Genomic DNA, 21,871 nt, shown 5'->3' with positions numbered 1-21,871 from the left:
CATACACTATAAGCTCTCAAAAATTTTCATGTAAAACAACTTTAACACTCACTTGTCTTTTAATTTAGGCTGAAAATTATACAATTATATTTAATAAGATAACACATATTGAGATTCATGCTCTCCTTAGATGTCATGACCAGTTAGGGGAGAAGGACAGTGGTGGTCATGAGAGGAAAATGTTTCTAGGAGGAGGAAGTAGTCTTCTGCTCTCCTTCTCCACCATCTGCTTGGTGTCCATGTTTCCCATTCAAATGAGTTTCTTGAGTGTAGGGGGTATGCCTTATTCATCTCAGTATTCCTGAAATGGAGCGTATGTTAGTGAGCCAATAAAAACTGGATTGGTGAATAATTATTGAATGAAATAAACGACTGAACCATTGAAGAAGTAGAAACAGTGATGTGTGTACGTATCTGCCCACAGAAAGAACCAAGATTCTGTGGAATAAGAATCTCACTGTAAAACTTTCTTGATTTCTTACAGTCTTTATAGACTTTAAAATTTTGTTGTGATTTTTGCAAAAATGGGCATAATTAATAATTGTACACGTAATAGTGTTTTGTGTAACATGGTTTCCTGCTTTTGGACTTTTCGTGGCTTTTTGTGAGACCTCAATGCTTGTCTTAGTGCATGGCAAAGGCAGCTTATAATTGTGGACTCACTGTCATTCTGGGACTTCATTTAGCATTTAGATACTGCAGTAAACACTTTAAATGTACAATTTAATGTTGTATATATCTTTAAATAACCATAATTATTTGGTAAAATTATTACAAAATTAAATGAATATTTTAAATAGCTAAGTACTAATTTATTCAAAGAAGACTAACTTCTTCTGATATATATATATATATACACATATATATATATTTTTTGGTACCGGGGATCAAACTCAGGTCCTTGCGCTTGCGCAGCAGCAGCTAAGCTAAATCCCCGGCCCCATTTCTTCTAATATTTGACTTTATCTGCATTTAAATGTTTCTTAACTTGGAATTCATTAATAAGGGTCATACGATAAAATCTTGGCACTTAAGAGTAACTTAAAAAAAAAGGAACTCAGCAACAGATGTTGAAGAACAGGAATGTGGATTTCTTTTTTTTCCTTTTTTCCAATTTATTTTAGCAAGTTTTATGTAAATGAGAAAAATATGCTCATAGCACTCTGCCATTTGCAGCATTAAAACACGTCATTAAACAAAAACAGCTAATTAAAAGATTCATGGATAATAAGATTTAAAAATCAAACTTCTCAAACCTCTAGACACAGACGTATAAATGGAATAACCTAGTTTCCTAAACTGTATACACACATATATGGTATGAAATTCAAGGGTATGGCAAGACACCATGAGAAGACCATTCAGCAGACTCAGGAACTAAGTTTAAAAAACTTGGAGAAATATCTTCTTGTGACAGTACTTGGCCCCAAATATAAACAATGAACAGAAAAGACAGATCAAGTGCCATAACTAAAGCATAATCTTTTATTCTGCTCTCAGTTTAGATCTACACTATTTCTATGTTTACTTTGGGAACCTAGTTGACTTTGAGGACCTGAATGAACAGTGTTTTTACTTTTACAAACAAGTGTAAGTTTTCTAAAATGACATTTAGGAATAATTACCCACCCTGAAGATTCTTAGAAATTTTACTCACTTTTTTTTTTTTTTACCATACTCTCCCTCAGACTCTTACAGTATCATCTCAAAACTGCTACAAAAATAGGAAAGAGAAATTTTAAAAGTAAAACTGACAAATATGAATTCATTAAAGGAAATCATTAGTAAGATTTGAAGTCCTGTGGTTTTGTAACTTTCCTACAATATTCAAATTTTAAAGATCTTCCCCAAAACTCTTTTTCAAATAAAAATTTTATTGGAGAAAAATAAAACCACCATGTACACAGGGAAAAGAGCACAAAAATTAAACTGATACAGAACTGAAAGTCTCAATTATCCAATGCAGTTTGAAACTAAAGAGTGGATTTCTTGATTGGCAAAAATTGATTTTTTTTCAGAGTTGTGTGTAACTGCAAACAACATCTTCCATTCTTGAAAATATTCAGAGAGAAAGGAAATAATCAATCATTTCACTTTATTTTATAGTTATCCAAGAATTGCTAGAAAGGTTCACATTTCTTTACAGATGATGAAAGAAAAATGTTTGACTTATAATTTCCCTTTTTCATTTCCTCTATATTGATTTCCCTGGGAGACATTGTTTGAAATACTAGACTGTTTCTGATTCATGTCATGTGTTTGAGTTTCCCACACTTTGCTTAGATCCAGCTAGATAAAAATAAATGCAAATAAACAGCATTGTAAGTACTTTTGTTTTACAGATCTGTAGTATACCTCCAAGTTTTATCTTTCCACTCTGGAGATCTTCTCAAGATTATATTAAATATCAAAATTGTCTGTATTATCCTAATTGTCCAGGCAATGTGTTGTAAATGGAATATAGTCTGAGTTAATTATACAGTATCTTTTAGTAGATCTCATTTTGGGGACCATTTGATTCATTTAATTGGTCTGTTTTAGTAATACTTTGACTTTCTTTGGAGGGAAATGCTGCTGGGAAGAAATAAACTTCATAAAGTATAAAATTACTTTTTAACCTTTCTCTCTATAATATCTATATATTATATATTAACTTTTCTATATATATACTTATATATACTCTATTTCTATATCTCTATATCTCTATCTAGATATCTCTAGATAGATAGAGATATAGATAGAAAGAGATACCTATGTGTACACACACACACACACACACACACATATACACATACAAAATTTTATATGTACTTGTATGGATATACATATAATATTCAATGCTACTTTTATGAATCAAGTATCGAATTTACTTAAGATTCTTCACTTTTTTGGCTAAACTTTATATTATTTCAGGATTTATTAACAAAGATTTGGGCTCTTCTCTCTGGCTGCCACTGGCACTCCCAGCCCTTGCCTCCAGTGTACGTTAAAGACCCAGAATCGTGAATGACTCCAAGTACTCCACAACCAATAAAAAGGGAGAAATCTTTGAATTAAAAGCTGAACTCAACAATGGAAAGAAAGAAGAGAGGAAGGAGGGTGTGAAGAAAGTGATTGCTGCTATGATTGTGGGGAAGGATGTCAGCTCTCCCTTTCCGATTATAGTCAGCTGTATGCAGCCTGATACCCTGGAGCTAAAGAAGCTCAGGAATTGGTACTTGATGAACTACACTAAGAGTCAGCCAGACATGGCCATCATGGCTGTTGACAGCTTTGTGAAAAACTGTGAAGATTCTAATCCTTTGATTTGGGCCTTGGCAGTCAGAACCACCGGGTGCATCTGGATAGACACGATTACAGAATTATCTCTTTGAGCCCCTTCACAAGTGTTTGAAGGATAAAGTCCCCTACATTCAGAAAACAGCAGCAGCCTGTGTGGCAAAACTGCATGATATCAATGTCCAAATGGTGGAAGATCAAGGATTTCTTGATTCTCTATGATATCTCATAGCAGATTCAAATCCGATGATGGTAGCTAATGCTGTAGAAGCATTGTCTGAAATTAGTGAGTTTCACCCAAACAGCAGCTTACTTGATTTGAACCCACAGAACATTAATAAGCTGCTGACAGCTCTGAAGGAGTGCACCAAATTGGGCCAGATTTTCATCCTGGACTGCCTAATTATAACCCTAAAGATGACCAGGAAGCTCAGAGTATCTGTGAGCGGGTAGCTTCCCAGTTATCTCATGCCAACTCACCAGTGGTGCTTTCAGTACTAAAAGTCCTAATGAAATTTCTAGAATTGTTATTCAAGGACTCTGACTACTACAATATTCTGCTGAAGAAATTAGCTCCTCCATTTGTTACTTTGCTGTCTGGGGAGCCTGAAGTGCAGTATGTTTCCCTGAAGAACATCAACTTAATTGTCTAGCAAAGGCATGAAATCTTAAAGCAGGAAATCAAAGCCTTCTTTGTGAAGTACAATGATCCCATCTATGTAAACTAGAGAAGTTGGACATCATGATTCACCTGGGATCCCAAGCCAAAATTGCTCAGGTTCTGGAAGAACTGAAGGAATATGCTACTGAGGTGGATGTCTTTGTTTGCAAAGCTGTGAGGGCCACTGGACAATGTGCCATCAAGGTGGAGCAATCTGCAGAGTGCTGTATAAGTTCATTGCTTGATCTAATAAAAGTAAATTATATGGTCTAAAAGACAATTGTTGTCATCAGGTATATCTTCCTCAAATACCCCAATAAATATGAAAGTATTATCACCACTCTCTGTGAAAACTTAGACTCACTGGATGAGCCAGTCACATGAGCAGCTATGATTTGGATCTTGGAAGAATATGCTGAAAGAACTGACAATGCAGACAAGTTATTAGAGAGCTTCTTGGAGCATTTTCATGATGAAAATACCCAAGTCCAGCTCACTCTGCTTACTGCCGTAGTGAAGCTATTTCTCAAGAAACCATCAGAAACACAGGAGCTGTGTTTCAACAGGTCTTGAGTTTGGCAACACAGGATTCTGACAATCCTGACCTTTGAGACTGGGGCTATATTTATTGGTACCTTCTCTCAACTGACCCAGTGACAGCCAAAGAAGTAGTCTTGTCTGAGAAGCCACTAACCTCTGAGGAGATTCACCTTATTGAGCCAACTCTGCTGATGAGCTGATCTGCCACACTGGTTCTTTGGATTCTGTGTATCATAAGCCTCCCAGTGCTTCTGTGGAAGGGAATTATGGGATCCACTGAAAATACTTGCTAATTCATTATGGAAATCCTGATGTGGGTGACAGTTCTGTTGGTACCACCACAGCAACCAACCTGGAACAGCCTCAGGTTATTCCCTCTCAAGGTGACCTTCTTGGGGATCTTTTAAATCTTGACTTTGGTCCCCCAGTCAACATGCCACAGGTGTCCTCCATGCAGATGGGAGCAGTGGATCTCTCGGGAGGAGGATTAGATAGTCTGGTTGGACAGTCCTTCATCCCATCATCAGTGCCTGCAACCTTTGCTCCCTCACCGAGTCCTACTGTAGTCAGCAGTGGTCTGAATGGCATATTTGGACTCTCCACAAGGATAGGCATGGCACCTGGTGGATACATGGCTCCCAAGGCTGTCTTGCTACTTTCAGTAAAGGCTAAAGGCTTAGAGATTTCAGGAACATTCACTCACCATCAAGGGCACATCTATATGGAAATAAACTTTACCAACAAAGCTCTGCAACATATGACAAACTTTGCAATCCAGTTTAACAAGAATAGCGTTGGCATCATCCCAAGGACTCCCCTCGCCATCCATACACCACTGATGCCAAACTAAAGCCTTGATGCCTCCATGCCTCTCAACACCTTGGGCCCAGTCATGAAGATGGAATCTCTGAATAATGTGCAGTTGGCTGTTAAAAACAATACTCATGTCTTCTGCTTCAGCCACCTCATCCTACTCAATGTGCTTTTGTAGAAGATGGCAAAATGGAGCACCAGGTCTTCCTGGTCACATGTAAGGATATTCCCAATGAAAATGAACTCCAGATTAAGGAATGTCATTTAAATGCTGACATTGTTTCCAGAAAGTCTCAGAACAACAATATTTATACTATGGCCAAGAGGAATGTGGAAGGGCAGGACATGCTGTACCAATTCCTGAAACTCACTAATAACATTTAGATTTTGGCCGAGCTACACATCTAGGCAAGAAACCCCAATTATATGCTGCGCTGAAATGTAGAGCTCCTGAAGTCTCTCAATGTATCTATCAGGTCTTCAATAGCATTTTGAAAAATGAATAAACTGGTCCAGTACCCTCCAGCCACCCTGTGATTGGTACAAGCCAAGAACTCCTAACTGGAAGAAATTGCACTGCTGTATAGAATTTGAACCCAAACACATGAGGCCAGCCAGTGGTAGTGACTAGTCTAACCTGTGCTAACTGTAGAGACAAACTGTTGGATAGTTTTAGCTTCCTGTGAACACGTGTAACCACTGCTTCAGTCACTTTCCACCTCCTGCCACCTGCTACTGTCTGTCCTTACTTGTAGGCTTCTCCATGCTGTGCCAATGGCTGGCTTTTTCTACACCTTCTTTTGAGTGTAGTTTGGTATTTTGTAATCAAGAGCTCATTTCAAAAGCAGAAAAAGACAACAAATATTAAAGCAAGGAAAAGTGTCACTGAACAAAAAAGAAACAAAGACTTTGTGACAGTCCACCCCCTGACTGCTTATTCTTACATATCCCTTTGCTTTCCTTCTTGCAGCACTCTGCATATTCTCACTGAATGTAACACAGTATCCAGTGTACGAATGGGATGTGAGGAGTTGAGGAGATGAGAAGTTGCTCTTGGTCTCTGACGTCCACATGTCTGCATCCCAGTTCCATTTCCACAAACTGCACTTCTCCTTGTCTCTGAAACCAGATCTACAGATGAAGCGGTGTTCATTTGCTTAGTTTAATCATCACTAGGAAAAGAAGACCCTAAATTTCAGTGCCAAGTGCCAGAGTGATGCTATAAGTGGCATCTCTTGGATCAATGGCTTGTTTCCTTGAATTAGCTGCTGTGGAGAGGGCGTGAAGGATATGATTGTTCCACCTTACTAGCTTCCAACAGGATTCACGTTGCTGTGGGGTGGATTAAATTTGAGAAAAAGTAACAGCTGTTTTCTACAGAGTATTTGTTTCACTTAAGTTTTAGGTATTGTGCTACAAAAATTCTGTTTGCCATCTTAAAGAAAAAAAAAGTTTAAGTATTTATAAACTAAAAAAACCCCTCAGGAACCTTTAGTAGATTTTACATACTTACCTATATCACAGTCGCCGTTATCTTAACATTTAGGTTAAAATTTTACCAAAAAAATTTCCCCCATCAATTACATACCGACAAAGTCTAGGCCAAACCATTAAAAGCAGAGAGTGAGTGAAACATTTGATCGTATTAATATGGTCTCTGAATATTCTAGAATTTAAATATTCCAAAATAAATGGAAAGTTTAAATTCTCGGGGAAGCTAATGCAATGCTCAGGTTCTATTGGTGTGAGTACAGATCAAAGGTTTAACTAAAACAAGAAGATACAGTTTACTTCACACAACTCTAAATCAGTTCCTTTTTGATCCATGGTCAGGTTTCTGCCCTTAGCCAAACCTGATATTAAAATTCTTCTTCTGTTTACAAAGCAGTATGGGTTATATTTATTATGAAGTGTAGACTTTTTCAATATAATCTATTTTTTTAAATATCATGATTGAGGGCCGGGGATTTAGCTCAGTGCCACCACCTGCCTCACAAGCACAAGGGCCTGAGTTCGATCCCCGGTACAAAAAAAAAAAATCATGATTGCAACATTCACTAATGAATATGACTGTATTTGATCACAACACTATGTCTGTAGGGAAGAGAGAAGGATGAATAGACAGAGCACCAAGAATTCTTAGGGCAGTAAAACTACCCTATATGACATAAGCCATTATAAATTTGTTCCAGCTCATAGAATGCCCAAGACCAAGGGTGAACCTTATATAAACTACGGACTTTGGGTGATAATGACCTATCACTGTAGGGTTATCATTTGTAACAAACATACCCCGGTTGGTGGGGGGAGGTTGGTCATGTACGAAAGCAGAGAATGTATGGAAAATCTCTGTAGTTTTTTCCTCAAATTTGCTGTGAACCTAAAACTGCTCAAAAAATAATCTATTAAAAAATAAAAGAAATCAAAGGAGCACAACCATGACAACAAAACTACCACTTCAGATCCCATATACTGCTACAGGTAAGAGGAGATGACACTGTCGAGTCCATCACATTTCTCTCCTATCTCTAAGTCCCAAAGGACTCTAGTTTAAGCCTGTGCCAATGTATTATTGCTTGAGTCCTTGACCATAAAATTTCCAATAATGAGAAATTTGGGTGGAGTTTGCACTTTTACGGCAAAGGGAGAGGTAGGCAGAGGATGTGGACCACTGGGAATTTCAGTGCCAGAGACACTGGCTGGCAGAGATGGGTAACGTGCCAAGTCAACATGCCTGGGTAGGAAGTGGGACTCCATCAACTGCCTCCCCTGACAAGTCAGGGCTGGACCTTCCCTGAGCAACCCCCAGTAAGTTAGACCTGACTTAGATAAAAGGAAAGAGAATTGGGCTGTGGAGAGAACAGAGGACAAAGCTGAATGATTTCAGAGGGGGAGAATGTATCACTAATGATAAGTAGCTCATTAAAGTGTACGACAGATGTGAAAAGCCCGCAGAATGACCCAGTCAGGATCAGTCTATTGGAAATGCTGTCTGGGTGTCAATACCTACCTCTCTCTCAGGCTCATTTGATTACACTCTGGTCTCTTCTCTTTAATATTTCACCACCCTGTTGCCTGAGAATTGCTAGCCACATGGCAGTTGTCACAGTGTATCTACCTGTCCCCAAATCATCCTGTTATTTGGTTTCTAATTGATGCTTCTTTTGCTGTCTACCTTCTCAGTGTGGAGTTTTGTATCATTACCATCTTTTTTCCTGGTGTTCTCTGACCTACCATTTGGGGCAAATTTTATTTTCAGTATACTTCTACTAATGCTCTATTGTTGCAGCAAATATTCTATTTGCCTGCCTTATCATTTTATATAAAGTGAGAGGAGGGTAGACAAGTGAAAGTATAAGTGTTTGGCCCTAGCATATGTGCATTTAAAGTGTAATAAATGCAGCCATATTTTTGCTAGTGTTTTCTGCCCTTCCCCACAAGAATTATTTGCAATTTCTGGTCTATCGATTGTCTTCTTTATTTAAAAAAATTTTTCTATACTCACTATATACTTGTTTTCCCTACTTTTCCATAATCTTTGAAGATTTGGAGTGGAAGAGAAGAATGAATTTACCCAGAAATAGAAATCTTCCTTTTATGACTGAGATACCAAATAACAAAGAAAATAAGCATCAGTTTTTCTTTTCTTCCCTCCCCACCTCAACAAGACTTATTACCTTCTAGCGCATTCAAGAAAGTTCTTGCCCCCTTGTCAAAGATCAAGTAGGTGAATGTGCATGTATTTGTATCTCCTATTCTGTTCCCTTGATCCTCATGTCTATTTTTGTGCCAGTACCATGCTGTTTTTGTCATTGTAGCTTTGTAATATAACTTCAGCTCTGGTCTTGTTATGTCTCCTGCTTTGCTCTTGTTACCCAGGACTTTTTTTTTTTTTTTTTTTTTTTGCTATTCTGGGTCTCTTCAAGTTCCATAGGAATTGTAGGATTGTTTTCTCCAGTTCTGTGAAGAATTCTGTTAGTATTTTGATTGGGATTGCAAAAAGAACATCCAACAGAGTGAAAAGAAAACCCATGGAATGTGAAAAAATTTTTGCCAGCTGTTCCTCAGACAGAAGACTAATATCTAGAATATATACAGAACTAAAAAAAATTAGATCCCCCAAGTAAAAGAATGGCTATCATCAAGAAATCAAATAATAGCAAATGCTGGTGAGCCTGAGGTGAAAGGAACAGTCTACTTTGTTGATGGGAATGTAAACTAGTGCAACCACTGAGGAACCAGTATGAAGATTCCTCAAAAAACTAAAACAGGAAATTTCATTTGAATCAGTTATTCTCCTAGGTATCTTCCTGAAAGACTTAAAAAAATCATATTACAGTGATATATGCACATCCATGTTTATAGCAGCACAAATCATAATAATTAAATCATAGAAGCAGCCTATATGTCCATCAACAGAAGAATGGATAAAGAAAATGTGGTAGTTACACAAAATGACATACTACTCTGCCATAAAGAAAGGTAAACTTGAGCCATTTGTAGGAAAATGGATGCACCTTGAGACCATAATGTTAAATGAAATCAGACACACAAGCTTAAATACAGTATGGTTTCTCTTATGTGAGAAACTCAAGTTATAAATAAACAGCAAAATAAAAGATAGGTAATAGGAAGTACAAGGATAGATTTTCCTTAAGTGGAAAGAGGATCAAGAGACAAAGGAAGAGAGGGGAAAGAAAGGGGATGGAAAGAGGAGTGAAGATGCCTTACGTACATGTACCAACTTCAAGCAGGGGTGAATATCATGCACTTCAAGGATATTAATAAGAAAAGAAAGGACTGGCACATGGTGTGACCAGTTGCTCAGGAGTCACTAACTAAAGTACTTCTCTGCAGAGTACAATACAGCATTCTCTTCCAGGTGGCATCAGCCATTGTGGCAACCACAGGCTTTGCTGTGGAACGTGACTCAGAATTCTGCCTTGATGTGCTGAGGCTGCCTCATGATGAGCTTCATTGGAAATGTCTTTTGGTGAGGGGCAAGCCACACACTTCTTGTTTTCCTTCTCTGTATTCCTCCCAAGAGCCCTTTCTGAACTCCTGGGGTGAAAAAGAAAATAGTCTGAGATGGCGTTATTCTGTTTAAGCAAAGCCTTGACTGTGTGTGGGAGGCACTCCTCAAGCCATCACCGGATGGAGTGGTGAAAACTGGGTTTACTGCATGTCAAGAACAAGCAAAAGGGTAAATCATACTTCCTTTTAATTACTTTTTCAAATGCCAATTTATGTAAGAGCCAACTGGTTTGTTTTTCTTTCAGCATTTATCAAAGAATTTTTTGTAGCTCTGATATAAGCACTTTCTCCTTTGATTTGTAAAAGGCACAAAATAAACCATATGTGTTTCTTAATGACATGAATACTGAGTTTCTTAGTGACAGTAAGTTAAAGGTGGAGTATTTTGAAGATATTCTTTCATTTGTCTCTCATATTTAATCCAAAATTTGTGAAACTTCAGATTCCTCTCTTAACTTTGAGTTAAGAGTCTTAAGCTTCAGTTGGCAAATTATTTAAATTGTAAAACAGTCCTTGTTGAAGAAAGGACTATTTGATATTTCACAAAAAATTGTATAAACATTGTGAGTTTGGATTTGAGGGGGGAAAAAAGACATATTCCCAAGTACAGCTTGATAGAAACTTGGAATCAAACAAAATTTTTGATGATTCTGGAAAGTTCTAACTCTACCTCTGCTCTCATTAAGGAAATGACCCTGGACTAGAAGAACAAAGTGGTCACACAGGAAGTTACTTGAAATATTTGGGATGTTTCCAAAACAAAACTGCTACAACCAAAACAAGGTGAATACAGCCAACTATTTACTGAAGTGCTTTGTTCGTCATGCTTGAAACTACCAGTTCATCTAAGGAACCAACCACCAGTATGGTCCATCATGAAAATAATATCAAGGTATTAATCCAGGAAAGTTTCTGGAATAAAAAAACCTGTATCTAGTGACTCTGTTTTGGTGTGGGATGTTTTCTTTTGGGTATGGAAAAACATACATTTTATATGGAGGCAGAATACTTAAAAGACTTTTCAATTTAAAATGTATAATAACTGATGAGTATCAAGAAGAATATGAGAATCCTGGAGCGTGTGCGCGTGCACACACACACACACCCCAAAGAAAAGAAGAAAAAACTCTGCAATAAATCTGTTTATTTCTTTTTCTCATAGAATGATTGGCTGCTCCTACCACTTCCACAGCTGTGAACAGCCCAGATGTTCTCTCCTGAGAAGCCTTATCTCATAAGGGTTATGTTCCTTACAGAATGAGTCATTCTTTTCCATTCCCTGAAATATTATTTGAACACAACAAACCTAATCATTTTTCAAATCCTTGTACAACCCTTCAGTACAACTCTTTTAAATGCTAAATTGAACAATTGATGGAAGGCAGAATTAGACTGCCTATCATGGAGGATACATGGACCAATGGTCCTTCTTGCCCTGCCCTGGTAAGCGAGGTATGGGTGGTTTACTAGCTCTAACTAGTAGGATCAGGCTTGAATATTTGAACTCTAGAGAGGTGAGGGAGAGATCAAAAGATTGTAGAGACAGTCTCCATGGTGGCAGTGGTGGGAGTTCAGTAGAAAAGATAACATCAAGAATTCGCTGGCTGTGTCCAAGGTTGTTGGCATCAACAACCCTGCAGTAGTAGTTCTGGCATTGTGACCCTGAGAGAGTGTCCCCAAAGTGTTACATTAGCTGTATTTTCCTGCCACCCAACTTCTCCTGGTTCCTGACCACATTCTGAGACAGGATCTTTAGCTTTTCTAGTATTTCTGTGAACTCTCCAACTTCCATACAGTAAAGCCTTCAACTGTGGCCAGATTTGCCTTCTATTATTTCCATAAAGACTGCTCTGTTGTCTGCAAAGCAATTCCTTGAGGATCAAGCTTGTAAATGAGACTCTTTCTGAGTTTCTAGTGGTGACAGAAAGGTATGTATGTGCGAATCAATGGCTCATTATATAAATGAGGTGGGTTATCTCCAAAGAAATCTGGCAGAGAGAAAAGGAAACAAAATGCTCAGCATAAATTATTTTTATCCAGTCCTTTTTAAATGAGTTGCACTATTTTGATGAAAAAGTATTCAGGAGGTAGTGGTGTTATGTGCCCACTGACTCTTGCTGGTGCCTCTCTCTCTCTCTGATGGAGAGGACTGAACTCAGGACCTTACACATTCTAGGCAAGTACTTTAGCTACACCTCTAGCCCCAACTCCTGTGCTTTTCTCTTCCCCACAGGCTCATTTCTGTACCATAGGGTGTTGTGCTTTCCTCTCGGTAGAGTAAGAACCATGTCTTGCCTTGTTCTGTGTGTCTGTACTGGGCACTTGTTATATGGTACATGTCCATCACTCCCCTTCTCTTAGTTCCTGATGCTTATCAGGTATGTTTTAGAATAAGCTACTTTTGTTCCTTGTCTTTTAGTGCCCCAAAACTATATTAAATTAAGCTTGTGCTGGAGCAGAGGAAGCGAGGAAATCCCTTGGCGGTGGGTCATGGGATAGGTCTAATGCAGGTCTCTCCAGTATCTTCTTACTCTGGAGGTCAGACAGCAATTTAGGCAGAGCTTATGCTCCATCACTTTGAGCCCGGCAGGCTTTCACCTGCTGCCACTGCTGTGTGAGCAGAGAAATGCATTCAAGACCTGGAAAATTCTCAGGTTTCTCTTGGCTTTCACATTTCACCAGTGCTCATGTGTATGCCCTGTGCATGTCTAGATTTATAGACAGGGATGTGTAGAGAGGTGGTTATTTTCTCAGCCTTTCTATGGCCTGTCAGCTTCTAGGATGTCTGCATTTAATTTCTAGCTGGTCTGCTTAGTGCCTTCAATTGAGCTCCTCATATCAAATGGTGGAGCTGGCTCTGCATCTTCACCACTGGCCCCAAACCAAGTTCTCATCTCTTCCTGCCTCTGTAAGGTTTGCTTCGGGTTCTGCATCTGGAGTGTGGTTGGAAGTGACAAGAACACACTCAGGCAGGATACCATGTACTTCTCTACTCTATTCAACCACATATGGTAATTATTTTTAAGTGGGAGATCTTCACAATATTTTCATCTTTTTGGAGGCACTTTCAATGCCTTGGAATGGTTCATTTGAACACTTTTAATCTACTACTATACTTGTTCCCTATGGAGGGGAATTATCTGACCTCATGCTGCTTTTGCTGGGAATTGTCTTGTAATTGTTCGGAGAAATAAGATAAATAAATTTAAATTCTCATATATATGAGTGTTTATATTTCTACAGGAGAAAAATAAAATTATTCTTGATAGAAGGTCATAACTACAAAGTTATTTTCTTATCTACACACAAGGAGTATTCTTCATTTCCCCCGTTGCTCTGTGGGATGTTCTAGATGGATATATCCATCAGAGGTTTTTAGCAGCTGCAGCATTTGGAGTGTTTTATTGTGAAATCTGGCTAGCCAAATTAGGCTAACTCCTTTGAGATACATCTGAACCATTTTTAATGATGAAAAGTTACACTGTTTCCCCTTTTCAAACCATTTGTAGAAATAGAATATCATTTTCCATGAGCCTACTTTTATATGTACCCTTCTCCTTCTATTATGTGTTTTATAGATTTCATTGTTCAGATTTCTCTCTTCTTTTACCCTTTCTCTAACAGTACGATTGTCTTTTTCTTTTTTAATTATAAGCTATCTTTTCTCTCTTATTTCAATATGAGGTTATAAATAAAGGATGAGAACATTATGTTTAATAATTTAATTATTTTCTTTCAAAATACTTTCCCTTTTGAGCTTAGAGAAATATTTATTATATGAGGCAACTAGAATCTATTGAATAATCCAATTATGCTTTCTGCATCTGATACTGACAAAAATCTCAAGAGAGAAAATAATAAGGAACAAACAAATCTCTCAACCTGTTTTTCAGTCTTTACAAATCCAAGATCCCTTTAAATAAGAAAATATTCTCACAGTGCTATTGATATTATATGAAATGTATAACAAAAACTAACAGTCCTGTTTAATTTGAGGATACTTCAAACTATCGTTGAACTTCAATGGAGGTGGAGATTAGAGCATCAAAATTCATTGGAACACTGTTGTACTTTTAAAATTCTCACGTGTAATTAATTAGATCCCCTGAGAAGAAAAATTAGCTAATATGACTGAATAGCATCAAAATCTCAAATGCAACATGGATTTGTTGGGACAGACTGAGAAACCCCATCCTCGCTGCTTAAGAGACTGTTAGATTATTATCAACTCTAAAATCAGCTATTGTTGCAAACCAAAGATAAAGAAACAATATCAGACTAAACATTTGATGATTCCTTTTCTCTCAACCTGTTTTTCAGTCTTTACAAATCCAAGATCCCTTTAAATAAGAAAATATTCTCACAGTGCTATTGATATTATATGAAATGTATAACAAAAACTAACAGTCCTGTTTAATTTGAGGATACTTCAAACTATCGTTGAACTTCAATGGAGGTGGAGATTAGAGCATCAAAATTCATTGGAACACTGTTGTACTTTTAAAATTCTCACGTGTAATTAATTAGATCCCCTGAGAAGAAAAATTAGCTAATATGACTGAATAGCATCAAAATCTCAAATGCAACATGGATTTGTTGGGACAGACTGAGAAACCCCATCCTCGCTGCTTAAGAGACTGTTAGATTATTATCAACTCTAAAATCAGCTATTGTTGCAAACCAAAGATAAAGAAACAATATCAGACTAAACATTTGATGATTCCTTTTCCTGAAGCTTTTCGAGTATACAATTAAGCACCATGGTTTAATATAAATAAAAACAAAAAACAAGCATCATTTTTGAAGTCTAGTCACTAGACTTAACTAGTATAGTGGTTTTGAGTAGATGCTATCATGGTTTTACCTTAAATTGTGATATTTGTGATAACAGCATCATTAGTTCCTTCTCATTAGTCTTAAAGATACTAATACCCTAACAGACCTTCCTTCGTTTCTTCTGTTCAACATTTTCCTACAACTCCAGCGTGTTTTTGTTAAACTCCCTTCCTCTCCAGCTCAATGTTCTTTTCCCTTGACATTGTCCTCTTTCCTCCCAGAATTCATTTTCCTCTTTTTCTTTTTCCAGCTCTGCCAGCTGTATGATTCTGGAAGAATTACGCAACTCTCCTTGACCCAGTTTCCTCACCTGTAAAGTATTAATAATCATTCTTTTGATTTATGAAGGCCTATAAAGATCCTTAATTAATACAAGTTCTCTTCCCTTCTCTTCCTGATAAGGTTTGGTTTATTTTCCTACTCCTGTTACTGTATCAATGCTTGGCACATAAGAGGTTCATAGGATACATTTATTGAAGAAATTAATATGCCATCTATGAATGTAGGTTATACGTCAAGCATTCTTCATCCTGAGTAAAGCAAACCATTTATATAAAGTTTGATCTATTTCTTAGTCTTTTATTTTCTGCATTTTCCAACCAAGGTTGAATTTTCCAGTTTTCTTTGGTTCTCAGAAACTTGCAGATTGTAACTAGAAGGATCAGTCACCATTGCTCAGATGTTTATAGACCTTTGATTGACAATGTTCAAGTCACTTTTTAGCCTCATGCCTTGTTCTGGAGTAAGAACCACTTGCCCGTGATGATCTTTTGCTTTTGTCATCTCAGTCATTTTCTCCTGGGTGGGGACAGTCACTTCGCATTGATTGAATGTCTATCTGCATTAGGAAATGAGAGTACAAAGATAAAAGTCCAATACCCTATCCCCTAAAAAAGTGTTTGTCTAATGGAAGAGACATTTTAGTCACAGATGATCATATTTCACTATAATAAGAACTCTGACAGAGGAAAACAAGGTTTGTACTTAGCTAATTAGTTAATTCAGTAACCTTGCAATGGTTGTGCATTATGAACCAAACATTGTTCCAGACTTTGGGGAAAGCAATGGCTACCAAAATAGACTAGAATGCTATGCACATGAAAACTGTATTTAATTGCAGAGAGACAGGTCAGCTACAAAAACAAACAAATGAAATAATTTCAGGAGAATAAATCAAGGCAAATATTGAACTATACTAATAGCTACTTTAGGTTGAGTACTTAGGGAAGGGAATTTTTTTTTCACTTTATTTTTTTTAAACTGTGTATACTTTTATTGGTACACTTTAGGTATACAGTATACTGACATTCATCATTGGAAATTTTCACCTTTACATACTCTCATGGTTCTTACTTTTTCCCCCTTCCCCTGCCCTCCATATTTACAAAGACTTTGTTTCCTTTTTTTCATTTTCTCATATTAATTCCATTCCCTTCTTTCCTTTCCCCTACCCCTCCCACTTCCTCTTTCCCTTTGCCCCTTTTCTTCCTATTTCACATTATCTATTATACCTTTTAGTCCTTATTTACACTTTCAGTTTCTCACACTAGAGAAACTATTTGATATTTACACATGTGTGTCCTGTTTATTTCACTTAAGAGTATGGCCTCGATAAGCATCCATTTAGCTTTAAATGTCTCTAATTTCTCTTTTTTATGGCTGAGTAATACTCCATTTTATTTTAAAAACCCCACATTTTCTTTATCCAGTCTCCAGTTGATGGGCATTTGGGCTGTTCCCAAGTTTCAGATATTACAAACTGTGCTGCTAAGAACATGGGTGCACATACAACACTGTGGTATGATTCTTTTAATTCTTTGGGAAAGATACACAGCAGGGGAATAGCTGGGTCAAATGGGACTTCCAGTCCTAGTTCTTTGAGGTATCTCCATACTGATTTCCACAGTGCTTGCACCAGTCCACACTCCCACCAGCAGTGGAGCAGGGTTCCTCTTTCCCCACAGCCCCACCAGCAGTTGTTATTGGTTGATTTCATGATAGCAGCCATTCTTTCTGGAGTGAAGTGGAATCTCAGCGTTGTTTTCATTTGCATCTCTCGAATGATCAGTGACGTTGAACATTTTTTCATGTATTTATTTGCTATTTCTACTTCTTTGTCTGAGAAATGTCTGCTCCTTTCAGATGCCCATTTTTGGACTAGGTCTTTAAATTTGAGAGGTCTGATTTTTTTTAAGTTCTTTATAGATTTGAGATAGTAGACCTTTGTCTGAGGGACTACTGGTGAAAATTTTTTCCCACATTGTGGGTTGTCTCTTCACACTGCTGGTTGTCTTTTCTCTTGCTGTGCAGAAGCTTTCTAGTAACAAGAGATCCCACTTGTTGATTCTCTGTGCTAGTTCACAGGCAACTGAGGTTTTGTTCGTACAATCTTTTCCTACACCAATGTCTTCAAGAGTTCGACCTAACCTCTGTTCCAACCGGTTCAGTGTTTCCATTTTAATATTTAGATCTTTAATGCATTTCAATTTTAGTTTAGTGCATGGTGAGAGATCTAGGTCTAGTTTTAGTCTTTGGCAAGTTGAAACCTGATTTCTCAAGCACCATTTATTAAAGAGGCTATCTTTCATCCAGTGAGGGTGTTTGGCTCATTTGTCAAAGATGAGGTGGCTAAGTTTGTCTGGAGTTGTTTCTGCATCTTCTAATCTGTTCCACTGGTCCTCAAGTCTGTTTCTTTGCCAGTACCATGCTGTTTTTATCACAGTAGCTTTGTAGTATGGTTTCAAGTTGGGGATTGTAATACCCCCTGCCATGTCTGTTACCTAGACTTGCTTTTGCTATACTGGGTCTCTTCTTATTCCAAATGAATTTTTGGATTGTTTTCTCAAGGTCCATGAAGTATGCTGCTGGGATTTCAATTGGGATTGCATTGAATTTATATAGCAGTTTTGGAAGTATGGCCATTTTCACTACGTTGATCCTTCCTACCCAGGAGTAAGGGATGTCTTTCCATTTTCTGATATCACCTTCAATCTCTCTTTTGAGAGTGCTATAGTTTTCAGAGAAGAGGTCTTTGATTTCTTTTGTTAGGATGATTCCTAGGTATTTCAGTTTTTTGGATGCTATTGTGAAAGGAATTATTTGCCCTATTTCTCTCTCAGTGAGTCTGTCATTGGTGTAGAGGAAAGCTATTGATTTTTGTGTGTTGACCTTTTAACCAGCTACTTGACTCAATTTGGTTTTTAAGTCTAGAAGACTTTTGGTGGAGTTCTTGGGGTCTTCTATATAGAGTATCATGTCATCTGCAAATAATGACAATTTGACTTCTTCATTTCCTATTTTTATTCCTTTTATTTCTTTCTCTTGTCTAATTGCCATGGCTAATGTTTCCAGAACTATATTGAACAGTAGTGATGATAGTGGACATCCTTGTCTTGTTCTTGATTTTAGTGTGACTGATTTCAGTTTTTGACCATTTAGTATGATACTGGCTATTGGTTTTTCATAGATGGCTTCTATCAGTTTGAGGTAGAGACCATCTATTCCAATTTTTGTAAGGTTTTTATCATAAATGCATGTTGGTTTTTGTCACATGCTTTTTCTGCATCTATTGAGATGATCATATGGTTTTTGTCCTTGACTCTATTGATATAATATATTACATTGACTGATTTGAGTATGTTGAACCATCCCTGCATTCTGGGGTGAATCCTACTGGGTCAGGGTGTATGATCTTCTTGATGATCTTTTGCATTCTATTTGCCAGTATCTTATTAAGGATTTTTGCATCTATGTTCATTAGTGAGATTGGCCTGTAGTTCTCTTTTTCAGTTGGGTCTTTCTCTGCTTTGGGGATCAAGGTGATGCTTGCTTCCAGGAATGAACTCAGGAGTATTGCTTCTCTTTCAATTTCATTGAAGAGTTTACACAGTAGTGGGAGTAATTCCTCTGTAAATGTCTTGTAGAAATCAGTGGTGAAGCCATCAGGACCCACCTGGGCTTTTCTTAGTTTGTAAGTTTTTAATTATGTTTTCAATTTCATTGAATGATATTGAGATGTTCAGAATTTTTAGGTCTTCTTCATTCAACTTCAGTAATTCCTACTTATCTAGGAATCTGTCCATTTCTTCTGTGTTTTCCATCTTATTGGCATATAGCTTCTTGAAGTAGGTATTGATGGTCCTCTGGATTTCTGCTGGGTCTGTTGTAATTTCATCCTTTTCGTTCCTAATTGCATGGATATGAGCCTTTTCTTTCCTTTTTCTGATAAGATTGGCTGAGGGTTCATCAATTTTGTTTATTCTTTCAAAGAACCAACTCTTGACTTCATTGATTTTTTTATTGTTCTCTTAGTCTCCATTGCATTGATTTCTGCCCTGATCTTTATAATTTTCTCCTTGCTATGGGCTTTGGGTTTGTCCTGCTCTTCTTCTTTTAGAAGCTTGAGGTTCAGCATCAGGTTGTTTAATTGGGCTCATTCTGTTTTCCTAATATGAGTATTCACTGCTATGAATTTTCCTTGTAAGACTGCTTTCATTGTGTCCCATAGATTTCAATATGTTGTATGGTCATTGTCATTTAATTGTAGGAACTATCTGATTTCTTCTTTAATTTCCTCTATGACCCATTGGTCATTCAGAAGTGTGTTGTTCAATTTCCATGTGTTTATGAAATTTTTTTGGTTTCTTTTGCTATTGATCTCCAATTTCATCACACTGTGATCTGATAATATACAGAGCATAACTTCAACTCCTTTACACTTACCTAAATATGTTCTATGAGTGAGTATGTGGTCTATTTTGGAGAATGACCCATGTGCAGCTGAAAAGAATGTGTATTCTGATTTTGTGGGGTGGAAGACTCTGTAAACATCTGTTAAGTTCATTTGTTCAAGAGTTTGATTGAGTTCTAGTATTTCCTTGCTCGTTTTTGGTCTGGTTGATCTCTCTATTTGTGACAATGGGATATTGAAGTCCCCCACTACTATTGTATTAGTGCTTATATGATTTTTCATGTCTGTTAGTATGTGTTTTATTTAGCTGGGCACACTAGTGTTTGGTGCATAGGTATTTATGATTGTCATCTCTTCCTGTTGGATTGTTCCCTTTACAAGGATGTAGTGTCCTTCTTTGTTTCTCTTAATCAGTGTGGGTTTGAAATCCACTTGGTCTGCAAAGAGGATAGCTACTCCTGCTTTTTTTCAGGTTCCTGTCGCATGGAGTATTGTTTTCCACCCTTTTACTTCCAGTCTATGAGTTTCTTTTTGAATTAAGTGTGTTTCTTGTATGCAGCATATTGTTGGATCTTGATTCTTGACCCATTCTGCCAGTCTATTTCTTTTGATTGAGACCATTACCTTTGATGGTTATAACTGATACATATTGAGTTATCATTGTCATGACTTTTTCTTTTTGTTGGATTCTCCCCCTTTGCTTTTAATTTCTTGTCATGCCCAGTGCATTCTTTCTGCTAGGCTTTCTGGGGTTGTGTTCCTCATTGTCTTTTCCTAGGATTTTGTCTAAATTTTGTTGGAGTGCTGGTTTGGTATTTATAAAGTTCCTCAGGTGCTCTTTGTCATGAAAGTATCTTATTTCTCCATCAATTTTGAAAGATAGTTTTGCAGGGTACATCAATCTGGGTTAGAGGTTGTTTTCCCTTAGGCCCTGGAACACATCACTCCATGGTCTTCTTGCCTTTAGGGTTTGCATTGAGAAGTCTGCTGTGATTCTGACGGGCTTTCTTTTGTATGTGATTTGTTTCTTTTCTTTACCTGCTTGTAGAACTTTGTTCTTCTGTTGGGTTTCTGGAATCTTAACAATTATAAGCCTATGTGTAGAATTTTTTTTAATCAAGGCTAGTTGGAGTCCTATATGCCTCACTTTTCTGTATGTCAAATTCTTTTCCCCTGCTTGGCAAGTTTTCTGCCGTCACTTCTGTGAACAGTTTTTTTCTGTCATCTGCACTCTCTCCTGTTTCTTCATTGACTCCAGCCAGTCTTATGTTTTTCTTCTTTGCATCATCTATCAGCTGGTGGATTGATTTCTCATAGTCCCTTACAATTTTAAAGAAATTTTTCTTTTCCTGCTCACTAATTGAAATCTTATCTTCTAAATCTGAAATTCTCTGTTCACATTGGCTCATTCTGCTGTGTAGACTTTCAATGGAGTTTTCAATCTCCTGGATATCTGTTTGCATCTGTTTTATTTATTGCATTTGTTTTCTATGTTGGGATTCCATCATGTTCCTCTGTTCCTCTATTTTTTTTTATCTATGTCTTCTCTAGATTTAGTAATCATGTCTTGTACTATGGGCACAATCTCTGCTGTTATGTGAGAAGTTATTTCTAATTTCATTTTTTCCAGATTCTCTTTCATTGCTAGTTCAGGGAGTCCAGGTGGTTGAGTTTCAGATTGTTCCATCTCCTTTCCCTTTGAGGCTGCTTTAGGTGATCTGGAAGTCTGGTTCTGAGGCTTGTTTACATGTCTTCTCATTTAGATGGGGGGTGTGGAGTATTGCTTATGCCTGCTTGGCTCACCTCCTCTGTGATGGGAGCAGTGGTAGGTTGGCCTGGAAGCCTCCTCTGCACTGGGAGCTGTGGCACGTTGACCTGGAAGCCTCCGCTGTACTGGGACCTGTTAGGGAAGGGGATTTTTGAAGAGGAGACATTTGGTCAAAGCCCTGAAGATCAGTCAGAAATAGGACACATGAACAGCTGGGAGAAAATTTTCAGTAAAGGGAAAAGCAGTTGCA

At 37.5% G+C, this 21,871-nt stretch overlaps 1 long non-coding RNA gene and 1 pseudogene across 1 annotated transcript in view; both read left to right on the top strand.

Moving 5' to 3' along the window:
- Nucleotides 1–17,121, top strand: part of LOC110346818 (uncharacterized) — a 55,398-nt gene extending 38,277 nt beyond the window's left edge. The window contains exons 4-6 of the long non-coding RNA XR_015450292.1: nt 6,264–10,496; nt 11,014–11,219; nt 15,414–17,121. This is a non-coding gene — a long non-coding RNA (uncharacterized LOC110346818). The remainder of the gene's footprint in view (nt 1–6,263; nt 10,497–11,013; nt 11,220–15,413) is intronic.
- Nucleotides 525–6,212, top strand: LOC110346820 (AP-2 complex subunit beta pseudogene; annotated as a pseudogene).
- Nucleotides 17,122–21,871: the final 4,750 nt, after the last annotated feature.

This window comes from Heterocephalus glaber, unplaced genomic scaffold (genome assembly GCF_053883595.1).
Source record: "Heterocephalus glaber isolate CG9 unplaced genomic scaffold, H.glaber_assembly_v1.0 deba00000937, whole genome shotgun sequence".
NCBI lineage: Eukaryota > Metazoa > Chordata > Mammalia > Rodentia > Bathyergidae > Heterocephalus > Heterocephalus glaber.
The sequence above is the reverse complement of the archived record's forward strand: the minus strand, read 5'-3'. Positions and strand labels throughout refer to the sequence as shown.